Source organism: Ricinus communis, chromosome 2, assembly GCF_019578655.1.
Source record: "Ricinus communis isolate WT05 ecotype wild-type chromosome 2, ASM1957865v1, whole genome shotgun sequence".
Taxonomy (NCBI): domain Eukaryota; kingdom Viridiplantae; phylum Streptophyta; class Magnoliopsida; order Malpighiales; family Euphorbiaceae; genus Ricinus; species Ricinus communis.
The window spans coordinates 27,919,464-27,935,689 of record NC_063257.1 but is presented as its reverse complement, the minus strand read 5'-3'; the positions used below and the strand labels follow the sequence as shown (position 1 = coordinate 27,935,689).

Genomic DNA, 16,226 nt, shown 5'->3' with positions numbered 1-16,226 from the left:
CCAGATTTAAGATCAATTTTAAAAAAGATTTTAGCACCATGTAATTCTTCCAACATATCATCTAATCTAGGAATTGGATGACGGCACTTTACTGTAATTGTTCATGGCACAGCAGTCGACACACATGATCAAGATCCATCTTTCATGGGCACCAAAAGAATAGGTAAAGCACAAGGGCTCGTACTCTCTCTAATCAAACTTTTGGAAAGCAACTCTTCCACTTGCCATTACAATTCCTTAGTTTCTTCTAGGTTGCTCCAATATGCAGGGTGATTAGGTATTTGCGCACCAGGTATAAAATCGGTCTTATGCTCAATTCTCTAATGGGCGGCAATCCATTTGGAATCTCCTCAGAAAACACATCATCAAAATCTTACAAAAGAGTCTTAATGCTTTGAGGCAAATCCTCAAGCTTAGAGTTAGAAAAAGATAACATGGCACCTTTAAAAATAAGCATAAGCATGTTTTGCTTAGGCAAGTAAGCTTTTCGTACATCACCCTCTTTGGCATAGAAATTGCCTTTTTACTCACTTTTGTTCACTTTTTCACTAAACTCTCCTCTTTCTTGAGCCTTACTTTTTTATCATTGCACAAGCACTCAGACTCTACTTTTTCCTCTCTTTTCGCACACCTCTCATAATTTTTCTCACAGCTCTCCTTTTGCTCGTGCACCTTTTCTTTTTTCACGTGCACTCTCACACTTCTGTAATTGAATTTGGTCTTTATAGACCTAATTAGGAGTTAAAGATACAAGAGTAATAGGTTTGTTCTGAAAAGTAAAAGTATGGCAATTAGTCAAATCATCATGAAGAATTTTTCTATCAAACTGCCAAGGACGTTATAACAAGATATGACTAGCTTGCATAGGAATCACATCACACAAAACTTGATCTTTAGAATGCCCTATAGAGAAAGAAATTAATGCTTGCCTAGTGACCCTAATATCACCATAATTATTCAACCAACGCAATCTATAGGACTTAGGATGTTTAGTTGTTTTCAAACAAAGTTTATCAACTAAACTAGCATTAACAACATTAGTACAACTTTCGCCATCTATAATTATACTACACAATTAATTGCAATTGTACATTTAGTATCGAATATATTCTCACATTGTACTTCTTCCCCTTTGGCTTGTACACTCAAAACATGCATAGCCATATGAGAAAAGAGTTTACCATTAACAGCATATTCGACATCCTCCTCTTCTTGTGTGTCATCATCTAAGTTCGGCTCATCATCACTATCATTACCTTCACTCATCACATCACCATTGTCCATGATTGTCATAATTCTTTGATTGGGACATTCGGTTTGCTTGTGTCCATATCCTTTGCACTGAAAGCATTAGATCTTCGATCCCAAACCACTTACTTTCCCTTTACCTTTATCATCTATGGACTTCTCTTTGTTGTAAGTCAACTTGCTAGTACCAAAACTGCTCCCACCCTTTTGATTAGTCCAATTAGATTATTAGAAAACTTAGGTGTAGCGTTACCTTTGTTTATAGTCTGAACTTGCTTTTTCAACCTTAATAGCGACATGAAGGAGATCTTCCATGTCTACAAAAGGTTGTAGCTCGACTAGGTTAGCAATATCTCGGTTAAGCCCATTAAGAAAACATGCCATTGTTGCCTCCCTATTCTCATCTATGTTGGCTTGAATCACGACTACCTCTATCTCTTGGTAAATTCATTCATAGACTTAGTTCTTTGTAGAAGTTTTTGAAGTTTGTTGTACAATTCCCTATAGTAGTGTGAAGAAACAAACTGTCTATGCATGATTCTCTTCATCTTTCCCTATATTGATATTGGATCCTCATCATTGCACCTTTGAGCTGTAACTAATTGATCCCACCACACACTAGTGTTAGCAGTAAACTCAACAGAAGCAAGTTTTACCTTTTTCTCTTATGTGAAATTATGGCATTATAACACGCGTTTGACCTTAACTTAATGGATCCCAAGTTACCGTCCTTCCTTCCATGTCCAAAGTTTTGGTTGGAGGCGCCATCGTCCTCGTCATCATCATCAATCCAATTCTGCCTCCTAGGTAGATGTGGAGGTGGTGTTCGGTTTGGTTTCTCATCCCTTTCAAGGCTTAACTCATCCAACTGTGCCAAGATCCTTGGGAAAGTGTCTTACACAGACTTCTTCCATAGTCTATCATCATCATGTGTGTCCATGATAACTACCTATAAAGAAACGTTAGAATGAAAATTCACTCCCTTACATGTTTCCTCTCAAGTGTTTAAGCACACACCTTCTAATGCACTCACTATCTCACACCACTTGCCTCGCTCTTAAATTCTTACAAACACTTATCATTTACTAATCACAACTTATAAATGATTAAAGAGAATTAAGAGTTGTTTTAGAAAAGAAAAGATAGAAATAGAGTTAAGAAATTTCGGGTAGAATGAAAGAAGAAGAAGTACCTTAATCCTTTGTTCTTGGATTGAGATTGGCGGCTAGGATTGAGAAAAGAAGGCTTGTTTTTGTTCTTGTTTAAGAAAGAAAGAAGAAAAGCAAATGAGTTTAGTTTTTGATGTGTTTAAGTTTTTCAATTAGAAAAGAAAAGAAGAAACGAATTTGTTTTTTAGTTTTATTTTTTTTTAAATATATTTTTGTTGTATCTCTTGATTAGAAAAAAAGAGGTAAGAAAGAGAATTATGTTTTAAGGTCTTTGTGTAAGAATGGTTTCGGCTAGAGAGGTAAGAACGATAAACGATATGCAACTAAGAAGTCACAGCAATCTATTGAAGCAACCGTTAGCTATCAATGAACAATCAACAAAGTTGCAATGTTCAAAATAGTAAGTCCTTGCAAGAACTTAGAAGGAGAACTGATGAGCTACTTATGCAACCTACACCTAAGGCAGTAAACATATCGATGCAGCCTAGCACTAGTGAGTATCAAGGTCGTATCCCTAGAGATCGGGTGAACCTAGAGTTACTACTGTTCACTATGTTATCTAGTCAGAAATAGAGTGTGATAAGTCTTAATTAATTAACTAATGATTATGAATGCAATTAAAGGAATAAACAACAACTAACAATCGGAAGACAATCATAATAAAAGAAGCAAACCGAAAGGGGACCTAAGTGATGGAATTCTAAGGTTGATTTTATAAATTACCAATCTTGCTACCCATGCCTAAATCCTGAATCGAACTCGGCTCCTCTCTCGAGCTTACCCAGTTCCTAAACCTGCACTAACCTAATGGAATCTCTTCCTATCAGATTATTGCAAATTATCATTAAGCATGATTTAGATCTATTAAGAGTTGTTAATTCTTAATCCGGCGAGTAAATTAACCTTATCTTTAAGTGTTAACTACCAGTTCTTACTATTCAGTTTCCAGTTGTAACAAGCATTTCTCAATGTCAAGAAACAACTCACAATACAATTAATTCGATGTCTTAAACTAACTGAATCAAACTTTATTACTGAATAGCAAAAAGATTACAAGAAAGGCAATTATAAATCTAACAACTAAGCACAATCCATCACAATAAAGACCCCAATGGGTTCAAAAGATCTAGCTACTCATGTTCATAGTTAAAGCAAAATAAGGAACAAATAAGGAAAAGAAGATTGAAGGCATGTACACCCTTTTCTTTCAAACTGGATGAGAAACCCTAATTTTCCAATCCAAAATATCAAACCCTAATTTGCCTCTTGAATGCTCCCAAATGTTGTTTTGATCCTGAAATCGATGTTGAAAACAAGTGTAATCCTCCATCAATTGATGAATTTGATATCCCAAGGTCGACAATTGAGGTCCAGAAAATAAGTGAATTGAGTGTATACTTGAATTAGGTCAGAGAAAATCGAGCCCCTTCCAAGAAAATCAAACTTTTGCCTATATACTCTCTTCAGCACGGTCGTGGTCAAGCCTGTACTGGTCAGCACGGGCGGAGTCCAGGCCATGTTGATCCCTAGGATTCTGTTGTGTTGACCTCTTCCAGGCCGTGCCCAAGCCGGTGCTGACCACCACCGGCCGTGGTGGCTACGGAAACCGTGCTAAAAGGCACTCTTGGAAGGCAGCTACTTGGCAATTCAGCACGGCTGGAGTCCAGGCCGTGCTCAACCCTCGGGTTGCTAGTCCTCGCCCAATTTGATGGATTTTGGTCCGTAATCACACGTATTTCCCTCGATTGTTGATGATGTCCTTTGAAAATGACCTGAAACAAGAAAGGAAATAAAAGACAGGTGATTCTAGCATAAAACGGGATAATCATGCATAAAAATGTAAACAATCGGGCATGAAAACATGTGTAGTATGATGCCTATCAAATCACCCCACACTTAAGCTTTTGCTTGTCCTCAAGCAATCAACAACTCACTCCTCAAACAAATTCCAAACAACTCAATCAAATACTTCGCAGACAGTTAGCTCAAAACAAATCTCGAAACTCTATAATGAATTTCCACAAAATCCCCAAATCACTAAATCTTAAGAGAGAGAACAAAACTAATAAAATTGCTAAAATTAAAATGATAAACCATTCAAACTGAGAAATTGAGAAACATGCCTCACAAGATGTCACTCGAAAACACACATGTGTATATTGGTGAGAGAGGATCGCCAAGCTCTTAACACAAAAAAATACAGAAACAAGTGCTTACCAAAGGCTTGCTTATAGATCCGATCTCCACTACTGTGAAATAATCAATAATCATGATTAAAGGGTCTTGAGCCAGGTTGTAATGGGGTTAAGGTAGGCTACGGAGAATTATGGAAAGTAGGCCAAAAGTTGCTGGAAAATTATGCGGGTAATGCAAGAAAATAGCCCAGGATCAAATGTTGTACCAAAAGTGAACACTACGTTGCTCCAACAATAAGATGATCCTTGAAACGTATTAAAGGAATACTAAATTCTTCCCTTTTTTTTAATATATACCATGTATATATATTACAGTAGCTTATGTAGGAGCTACTGTGGTTATTGACATAAACAATAAGAATGAATATCCAATTTTGGATTGAATGGAGCATCTATGAAAAATCTAGCAACTTAGTGATTATATATAAAAAGAATGCAATTTGATCCAAAATGAAATGCAGCATAAACTTACATAATTTCCAGCAACAACGGTAGAAAGAATGGAAGTGATAAAGTGAGTGTCAAAGGTGAATCACAACGAAAGAAAAGGCTAAGGCTCAAAATTGGTTCACTATGGGGAAAACAGGATTAAGCTTTTGGCCAAATTGTGTAAATCTTAAGTGCCCAAATCATGTCATGACTATCAAAAGTTCATATAATCTCAAAAGGAATCACAGAGCAACTTCTAGAAACAAAGATTCTGTGCAATGCTCACTCAACAACAAGAAAAGGAGCATAAAAAAAATAATGATGCCCAATTTGGCTCAAAACCTCACCATTTCAGTGGGTAAAAATTGCATGAATTCTCAAAGCAAAGTTTAAATAATCAATCATAATAACAAGCAGCAATATTAATAGTGTTCTATTTCTAAGATAAATTAAAATGGAAAAATTGAGGAAAAACACCAGTTTTACCTAGCTCGAGTGAAATTAAGAGATTCGTTCATTTCCTTCTTCCAACAAGATTCAATAAAAGTTATAAGGGTATCTATTCAAAAGAGGAAAATCATTAACTACTTGATTGAAACAAAACTCAAGATAATAACAAACTAAGGTGCCTACCCCACACTTAAGTATAACACTGTCCACAGTGTTACAAAGATTAAAACTGGGTAAGCATATGACTCGCACATCATAGTTATTGAAGATCACGCATAGTTTTCAGGTTAGGAAGCATAGTGTGTTGCTAAAATAACTTAACATAACATAAACAAATTATAGAGAATAAAATAAAATTCAGCATACAAAAGCAAGAAAATAATATAAAATAAAATAAATAAAAAATAAAGGAAAGAAAATAAAAAGAAAAAGGAAAAAGGAAAGTTGCATAATTTTTTTCTACTAGGAGTCGGCTGATGGTGTATCGTCACTGCTTGGACCTACTTGAAGATGAGGAACAGAGGGCTGCGGTGGATCAAGGTCCGTGAAGCAGCCTGCCAGATCGAACTCCATCTCATCGATGAGTCACTGATTTTGTGCTCTAGCATCCATCAACTTTTTCATTTGTTCCACTAGGAAGTCCATCTGGGTGGCCTGCCTCTCCAACCCGTTCATAAGCTGCTGAAGCACGGTGTTCATTCCGCAAAGCTGTGCCCCAGTCTCCTCTTGAAACTGCACAAATTGAGTATGGTGCTGCTGCTGTAGATCGCAGACACAATCTAGTCGGTCAGCCAGAGCACTAATCTGAGCATTCGATGTCCCTGCAGAATAAGAGGATGAGGCTCTAGATGGAGGCACAAACACTCTAGCTGGGTTGGGGATCCTAACATCCGGGATCCCAGCCAACGGATCTTGGGCTCCACTAGCCACTACCTCTCTAGCCTCCCTGACTATGGTGTTCACAAGCCTGTACTGTACACCATGTGGGTGTCTAGTAGCCGTGATCATCTGCATGTTGATCATCTGTCTAATCCCTAATGGTGTCATGTCACCAATAATTGAAAGATCTGAGAGACAATCATGTAATACGTCCAGTATTTTGGCTAATCTAGTCACGTACGGGCCAAAAACAACAGTGCATCTTCTTCTGGGCGTCTACTATAAATGATCGGACTTGACGAGCCAACAAATATCCCAAGTCCAACTTCTTCTGATGTTGCATAGCCCAGAGGATGAAAACATCGGTCTGTGTCACCGCTCCAAAACTATCTCCTCTCCTTGTAATGGTGTAGGCTAATAAGGTATGGAGATAGCAGAGATGATCCAGAAGGCTAGACGCCTTAGAGCTACTTGGGTAGTATGTTTCCGGCCTCAGTACCAATGAGTCCCACATGGTGTCGTAGGATATTGGGTGGATGTAGAGGCATCCCTGATATTCCTCCCCTGAGATTCATGTTCAGTCCATAATCCTAAATGCATGCCGAACTCAACCTCACAGTAATCAAAACAACTAATATAGAGTAAATCTAGTTGAGGTCATCTTAAGGGAGTGCAACAACATAAAAATTACCAAAACATACTAGCATATCATAAATAATGTATATGTATAAGCAAAAACTAAATTAAAAACAAACAAAAGCAAAAAGTGGAGATACTTACTTGGAATTGCCAAAAAAATAGGGAGGATGAGAGAAATAGAAGAAAGCCCCACCTTGGAGCTTTAGAAAAGAAGTGGCAAAAAAATTTTGGAGGCATTCTTTATATAGGTGCGGGGTCAGCATGGGCAAGTGCACGGCCGTGCTGATCATCACGGCCTGGACTCAGCCCGTGCTGAGCCCTTTTGCTTTGATTTTCACCAGCTTGGCACGGGTGGGGGCACGACTGTGTCCATCAGCATGGCCTAGTGTTGTCGCCCGTGATGCCTTCGGAAGCCGTGCCGAAATGGCCGAAATTCACCAAGTCTTCATGTGTCTCTCATCACGGGCTTGACTCAGGCCATGCTGATGGGCACGGCCTGGTGTTGCAGCCTGTGGTGGCCACGGAAACCATGATGAAGGGAAGGTTTTCAGACTTTCCTTTGCCATCTCGGGTGGCCGAGCTTCCTACCTTGATGTGTGCTTTAACACTCTAAGATATGTTGGTCCTCCAAATTGCATATGAGCGTCGAGTAGGTTAACTTCTGCAAAACTCAAGAATAACACATTCCAAGCAACATCTAGTAAAAAGATTCAATAAACTAAAATCGTCTTAAAATAAAACAAACTAAAATTAAACTGAGCTATCAAACTAGAGAAGTAAATAAATAATAAAAGATGTCCAAAGAAAAACTCAAAAAGCATAAATAGATTCGGGAATTCCTCCCGAAGGCGCTTTTTATTGTTCGAGTCATCTAGTTGGACTCTGCAGCAGCATTCCGGCATCGCGGGCAAATTGAGAAGGTGGGCTCAATGTAAGCTGGGGCTCGAGGCATATAAGCGCAAAGAGAAGGTCTGATGTGTGTGATCGATGACCAAGGAGGTGCTCTCCGCATCGAGTCGGGATGCCCATTCATCCACTCTGAATTCTGGCTAAATGACCTGTCAAAAACAAACTTGCAACTACCCTTCTCGGGTCTATCATAGCACAAAGTATCAAATTGATACAGGTTGTTTTCTTCAGGTAAGTAACACATATCATCACGGAAAGAAATATGTATAGCATCATCCATTTGTACGCCCTGTGGTTATCTATTACATGCTACAAATGGCATGAACATGGTCGGTGGAAGAACTATCAAATGGGGGTAAACTAAAGGTAACACAGTCATCCCCTACATTAAGTTCTAACTTTCCCTCAAATACGTGTATTTTAGCTGTAGCTGTGGCAAGGAAAGGTCTCCCTAAAATCAATGGTACACCATGCTCATTACCCATATCCATAACCACAAAGTCCACAGGAAATATGAACTTATCTACCTTAACTAGCACATTCTCCACAATTCCCCTAGGAAGCTTAACAGGACGGTCAGCTAATTGAATGCACATCCTAATGGATTTTGCCTCCCCTAAACCTAGCTTATTGAACAAACTAGTGGGCATGACATTTATGCTAGCCCCCAAATCAGCTAATGGATCATCAACACAAAAATTACCTAAAGTGCAAGGAATAGTGAAACTCCTTGGATCATGTCGTTTCTCTGGCAACTTGCTCTGAAACACGGCTAAGCACTCCTCATTAAGTTCAACATAGGCTACCTCCTCCAACTTCCTTTTTCTGCTAAGTATGTCCTTTAAGAACTTGGCATACTTCGACATCTGCTCCAATGCATCAATAAAAGGTAAGTTAATATGCAGTTGTCTAAAAATATCTAAAAATTTACTGAACTGCTCTTGCGCCTCTGCTTGTTTGCCTCTAGCAGGATAAGGAATCTTAGGTTGATATTCCCTGACTGGAATTGATTTCACCTTTTGTCCCTCAGGTTCCCTAACCTTGCTGCTCGCCTCAACCTGCACATCAATAGTGGAGTCATAAAAAACAAGCTCAGAAGGAGCTGAAACTAACTTACTTGAACGCAAAGTGATGGCGTTCACATGCTCCCTCGGGTTAGACTCAGTAATGCTAGGGAGCGCTCCTTGTTGCCTCTCAGACAACGTCTTAGAGATTTGGCCAATCTGGGTCTCCAAGTTCTGAATCAAGGCCTGCTGGTTCCTAAGTGCACCATCAGTTTGCTGGAACCTCTTCTCCGTAGACGTTACAAACTTCATCATAAGCTCCTCTAAATTTGACTTCTTTTCTGGTAGACGAGGAGCTTGTGTAGGCCCAGCTGGCTGTTGCTGCGGCTGCTGATGAAGTCTTTGAAAACCAGGTGGACCCTGAGCATTATTGTTCCTTCAACTAAAGTTGGGATGATTGCGCCACCCAGGATAGTATGTATTGCTGTAAGGATCGTTATGCTGCCTTGGGGCATTCCCCATATAGTCAACCTGCTCAACATCAGAAGACACAACAGAAACAGATGGAAAAGTAGAGGAAGATGAAGCAAACATACCTCCCGCAGTACAGTTTGCACTATAGTGCGGGCCACCACATAACTCGTAGCCAACGTTCGCTGCACGAACCGGCATCTAGAGTTGGTTAATCTTTTTGGTCAGAAGCTCCACCTGAGCGGCCAAGGCTGCTATAGAATCTATTTGGTTAACCACTCCTTGTCTTCCTGGTCAGCTCCTAGAGGATTGCCACTGATAATTGTTCATGGCCATTTCCTCTATCAAATTGAGCCCTTCGGCGCATGCCCACTGCGTAGCATCCACCATCTGCCTCATCGTAACGTTCAACCTGCTGTAGAAGGTGTGAACCAGCATCCACACTGGCAATCCGTGATGTGGGCAGCATCTGAAAAGGTCCTTAAATCTCTCCTATGCATCGTACATGCTTTCATCATCAAACTGCACAAAAGAAGATGTGTCATTTCTAAGTTTAGCAGTTTTAGCGGGAGGAAAATACTTATATAAAATTTTTTCGGCCAACGCCTTCCAGGTAGTAATTGTCTGCTGTGGAAGAGATTGCAACCATCTCTTGGCTCTGTCCCTCAAGGAAAATGGAAACAATCTCAACTGAATGGCGTCATCGGTTGTTGCATTTATTTTGAATGTGTCACAAATCTCCAGAAAGTTAGAGATATGAGCATTGGGATCCTCGCTGGGCAATCCTCCAAACTGCACGCTCTGCTGGATCATCTGGATAATATTGGCTTCTATTTCAAAGTTGTTGGCCGCTACAAGAGGTCTGACTATACTAGTTTTTGTCCCATCCAAAGATGGTCAAGCAAACTCGTGCATCGTCCTCTGATCGTCATCGGCCTGGGGGTTGTGGTTCTCCATCACGTCCGCTCCTTGAACCTGAACTGTAACTCCGTCCTCCTCCTCAACTGCCTACAAACATCGTCTCAATAATCTGAGAGAGCGTTTTGGGTCAGATAAGGGTTTTATGAGATTAGGGTTAGAGCTCCTAGTCATAAACTACCTGAAACTGACAACCAAACAACCACCAATCAACTATAACAATAAAATAAAGAATACATAATAAATAAATAATCAAATAATGACTAAATTAACACAAAAATAATTCACTCTAGTTCACCGTTACTTAGTCCCCGACAACGACGCCAAAAACTTGATGGGCTACTTATGCAACCTACACCTAAGGCAATGAACCTATCGATGCGGCCTAGCACTAGTGAGTATCAAGGTCGTATCCCTGGAGATCGGGTAAACCTAGAGTTACTACTGTTCACTATGTTATCTAGTCTAAAATAGAGTATGATAAGTCTAAATTAATTAACTAATGATTATGAATGCAATTAAAGGAATAAATAGCAACTAATAATCGAAAGACAATCACAACAAAAGAAGCAAACCCAAAGGGGACCTAAGTGATGAAATTCTAAGGTTGATTTTATAAATTACCAATCTTGCTACCCGTGCCTAAATCCTGAATCGAACTCGGCTCCTCTCTCGAGCTCACCAAGTTCCTAAACATGCACTAACCTAATGGAATATCTTCCTATCAGATTATTGCAAATTAGTATTAAGCATGATTTAGATCTATTAAGAGTTGTTAATTCTTAATGAGTGAATTAACCTTATCTCTAAGTGTTAACTAACAGTTCTTACTATTCAGTTTCCAGTTGTAACAAGCATTTCTCAATGTCAAGAAACAACCTACAATACAATTAATTCAACGTCTCAAACTAACTGAATCAAACGTTATTACTGAATAGCAAAACGATTACAAGAAAGGCAATTACAAATCTAACAACTAAGCACAATCCATCATAATAAAGACCCCAATGGGTTCAAAAGATCTAGCTACTCATGTTCATAGTTAAAGCAAAATAAGGAACAAATAAGGAAAAGAAGATTGAAGGCATGTACACCCTTTTCTTTCAAACTGGATGAGAAACCCTAATTTGCCTCTTGAATGCTCCCAAATTAGTTTTGATCCTCAAATCGATGTTGAAAACAAGTGTAATCCTCCCACAATTGATGAATTTGATCGCCCAAGGTCGACAATTAAGGTCTAGAAAATAAGTGAATTGAGAGTATACTCGAATCAGGTCAGAGAAAATTGAGCCCCTTCCAAGAAAATCAAACTTTTTCCTATATACTCTCTTCAGCACGACCGTGGTCAAGCCTCATGCTTTGCAAGAGTCAGACCAGATCTGATCCTAGGAATTCTCGATGTGTTGACCTCTTCTAAGTTGTGCTCAAGCCGGTGCTGACCACCATAGGCCGTGGTGGCTACAGAAATCATGCCAAAAGGCACTCTTGGAAGGGTAGCAAGTTGGCAATTCAGTACGGCCGGAGTCCAGGCGGTGCTCAACCCTCTAGGTGCTAGTCCTCGACCAATTTGATGGATTTTGGTCCGTAATCACACGTATTTCCCTCGATTGTTGATGGTGTCCTTCCAAAATGACCTGAAACGAGAAAGGAAACAAAAGACAGGTGATTCTAGCATAAAACAGGATAGTCATGCAAAAAAATGTAATCAATCGGGCATGAAAACATTTGTAGTATGATGCCTATCAAGAACACTCTCAAGTATCAAATTATAATCAAAGTTAAAGTCTTACAAGATGATAACTCTTAAGTATTTATAGTGAATACTTAAGGTTTAAACAAACTAATGAGTATTGTGCCAAATGCAAGGGGTGGCCCATACTTAGAATTAATCTAATAAATATAACTACAAGTAATGAAAAAGGCCTAAAGAAATAGAGTTTTAAAGTAATAAAACACTCAAGGGCCAAAATATATAAGAAGTTAAATAAGTAGTAGCTTCAGTCCATGGGGAAATTAATAAAGAGTCAAGCTTCTTGAAGCCTATTCTCATTAACTTGAATCATCAAGACATAATCTGGCTCATTGGGTTTATTTGAGGCTTGTTCTTCCACAATGTGAGTTGTCACCAAGGCTAGTAAGGCCACTGCATCCTTAATCTTCTAAGCTCTTACTCTTATGGTTGGACCACTCCCCATATATAGAGGATCTTGCTTGGATGGGTTTGTAAAGCACTAGGATCTCCATAACAAGGATTGGCATAAGGAATCATGTGAATGCAATTGACAAGCTTGACCAGTCCCATTGGGGTGTGATTTGATGATCTAGTAAGATGAGATACAAATCCACATGTGTAAGGGAGAAATCATGTTGTTGTCAATTAATCTAAGCAGGAATGCGTGCATTTTGATGTTTTGGATGCATATAATTATGTAATTTGGGCTAGGGTGTTACTAGGTATGCCCACAAGAAGAGACTAGAAGCTAATATGAATAAATAAATCAAGAAAGATTAATAAACTAAGATCAAATTAAGAACTAGAGAGGAGTTGACTGGACAACAACTCTCGTAATCTTAAATTTTATGTCCAGCTTAATAAAAATAAGGGTAAAATTGTTGTGGGCCTACCTAAAAATACTCCTATCCAAATTATTCAATTATATGCATTTCAAGATCAAAGTGCTCGAATTTCAGCTTGTATTACACTTGGATTAATAAAAAATAACCTGATTTCTCCCTTACGCGCCTAGATTTATGTCTCCTACTTGATCATCAAGCTAAGCGCTAATGCCAATGGTCAAGCTTGTTAATTGCGTTCCCATGAATTCTTACGCCCAAACTTGCGTCATCAAGAGTTGCTCGTGCCTAGAGGAAGAAGGAAGGATGGAGATTCTAATTGTGCAAATCCTGAGTCAAAATATTTGGGCATGCCTCTATTCTCTAAAAGATTCCTCAACGATAATTCGAAGAATGATATCAGTACACGATCAACTAATTTTCTTTCTTCCTATTCCTTTAAACATTGGATCAGTGCCTTTGATTGCCGCTTCCACCTGTTTTTACTTAACACTCATGTTTTATGCTCCCTATATAAAACTAAACCAACATACTAGATAGAGAATAGAAAGAGAGATACAAAAGAAATAAAAAAAATGAGAATATAGGTAGGATTTCAGATCTGATATGGAAAGAAATCACATGTTCTTTGTTCTCTTCCATGCGGCTAAGCGTAAGGATCAAATCGAATTGATTTAAACACAAACGTAGACAAAGAACATAAGAGAAAGGAATGATGTGAGGGATAAGTCTATGCTAGCTAGCGCGAGTGTTGATAAGTCCACAAATTTCTTGAAAGAACCCATAACTTGATTTCCTACAAGGTAGAAGACTGAAATAATATGCTCATTAGCCTCAAATATTCGGTTGTTTGCGGTTTTATAGTACGAAAGCCATCATCCCATAGGAAGAAGAGGCTAGAAACTAAATATAAATAAATAAATAAATATTAATAAACTAAAGTCAAATCAAGAACAAGAAAGGAGTTGATTGGGCAACAACTCTTGCAATCTTAAATTTTATAAGCCAACTTAATAAAAATAAGGGTAAATTAGTGTGGGCCTACCTAAAAACACTCCTACCCAAATTACTTCATTATATACATTTCAACATCAAAGCGCTCAAATTCTGGCTTGTATTACGCTTGGACTAATCGAAAACAACCTAATTTGTCTCTTACGCGCGCGGATTTACGTCTCTCTTGCTTGATCATCAAGCTAAGTCCTAAAGCCATCGGTCAAGTTTGTTAATTAGATTCCCATAATTCCTTACGGCCAACCTTGCGTCATCAGGAGTCCTGATGTAGATGATTCTATGCATGTTTATTGACTGTTTATCAGCCATTTATTCGTATATTTGAGTCATATTTATTCTTGTTTGATCGCACTGTGGTATGTTTATGAATTTTTCAGGTTTTCAGACTCTTCGATAGAGATTGATTGATTTACGGGCAGAAACCAAGCTATTTGGACGATTTACGCGTATTAGATGCTTATCGGAGTCGATACCTTGTTGGCACGCAGTTTTGAGGCTTTTGCACGACCTCCTTTGGACAATTTCGGAAATTTTGCATTTCATGGAGGTTGGTGTCTGTTGCATGGGCCGTGCATATATGCACAGACCATATACGCAGCGCGATTGCCTATAAATAGGCGCATGCAAGCGAGGCGGGTTAAGCTTCTAATTCTCGAACTTCTTTACGCTCGCGACCTCATACACTCTACATTCTTGACATTTTGGGAGACCAGCGTCAGTTCAAAGGATTGATTTGGAGGATTCAGGAAAAGATTGAAGTTTCTAGACGATTGACCGAGACATCCGAGATCCATACTTGAGGCTGGTTTCAGAATTGGCACTTGCGACATTCCCACTCCGATTTGATAGAAGAGCGGTTATATGTTTCATTTTCTTTTCTATTATTTATTTCCTTTTGTAATTGTTTCTTTCATTATGAGTAGCGAGGATTGACGAACCCATTGGGGTTCATCTTTGTTGATGGTTTGTGTTTAAATATTGGATTTTTTTTATCTGCCATTTTTGTAATCTTCTTACTATTTAGTAATAAAATTCGATTCAATTAATTTAAGACGTTAAATTAATTGTCTTTTGGGTTGTTTCTTGACATTGAGAAATGCTTTTTACAACTGGAAATTAAATAGTAAGAACTGGTAGTTAACACTTAGAGATAAGGTTAATTCACTAGCCGGATTAAGAATTAACAACTCCTAATAGTTCTAAATCACGCTTAATGCTAATCTGTAATAATCTGATAGGAAGAGATTCCATTAGGTTAGTGCAGATTTAGGAACCCAGTGAGCTCGAGAGAGGAGCGGAGTTTGATTCAGGATTTAGGCACGGGTAGCAAGATTGGCAGTTTATAAAATCAACCTTAGAATTCCATCACTTAGGTCCCCTTTGGGTTTGCTTCTTTGTTACTTGTTGTTTTGATTGCCGTCTTCGTTGTTCCTTTATTTGCATTCATAAGCATTAGTTAATTAATTTAGACTTCTCACACCTTATTTCAGATTAAATAACATAATGAACACTAGCAACTTTAGGTTTACCCAATCTCCAGGGATACAACCTTGATACTCACTAGTGCTAGACCGCATCGATAGGTTCAACGCCTTAAGTGTAGGTTGCATAAGTAGCCCATCAAGGTTTGCCGTTTCGTGACAGAATTCAAACTAGAGTGAATTGTTTCTGTGTTAATTTAGTCATTATCTATTTATTCATTCATTCTTTATTTTTTTATTATTTTATTTTATTTTATTTTATTACTTTTGTTGATTGGTGGTTGTTTGGTTTTCCGTTTCAGGTAGTTTATGACCTGGAGCTCTAACCCTAATCCCATGGCACCCTTATCTGACCCGGAGCGCTCTCTCAGATTATTGAGACGACGTTTGCAGGCAGTTGAGGAGGAGGACGGAGTTACAGTTTAGGTTCAAGGAGTTGACACAATGGAGAACCTCAACCCCTAGGCCGATGACGATCAGAGGACGATGTACGAGTTTGCTCGACCATCTTTGGATGGGACGAAAACTAGAATAGTCAGACCTACTATAGCGGCTAATAATTTTGAAATAAAAGCCAACGTGATCCAGATGATCCAGCAGAGTGTACAGTTTGGAGGATTGCCCAGCGAGGATCCTAATGCACATATCTCTAATTTTTTAGAGATTTGTGACACATTCAAGATAAACGGAACAACCGATGATGCCATTCGGCTAAGATTGTTTCCATTTTCCTTGAGGGACAGAGCTAAGAGATGGTTGCAATCCCTTCCACACCAAACAATTACTACCTGGAGGGCGTTGGCTTAAAATTGTTTATATAAGTATTTTCTTCTCGCTAAAACTGCT

At 38.8% G+C, this 16,226-nt stretch overlaps 1 non-coding gene across 1 annotated transcript; it reads left to right on the top strand.

The window, feature by feature from the left end:
• The first annotated feature begins 9,841 nt into the window (after positions 1-9,841).
• LOC112536536 lies at positions 9,842-9,948 on the top strand. Its single transcript, XR_003080527.1, has one exon. It is a non-coding gene; the product is annotated as a small nucleolar RNA R71 (small nucleolar RNA).
• The last annotated feature ends 6,278 nt before the right edge of the window (positions 9,949-16,226 follow it).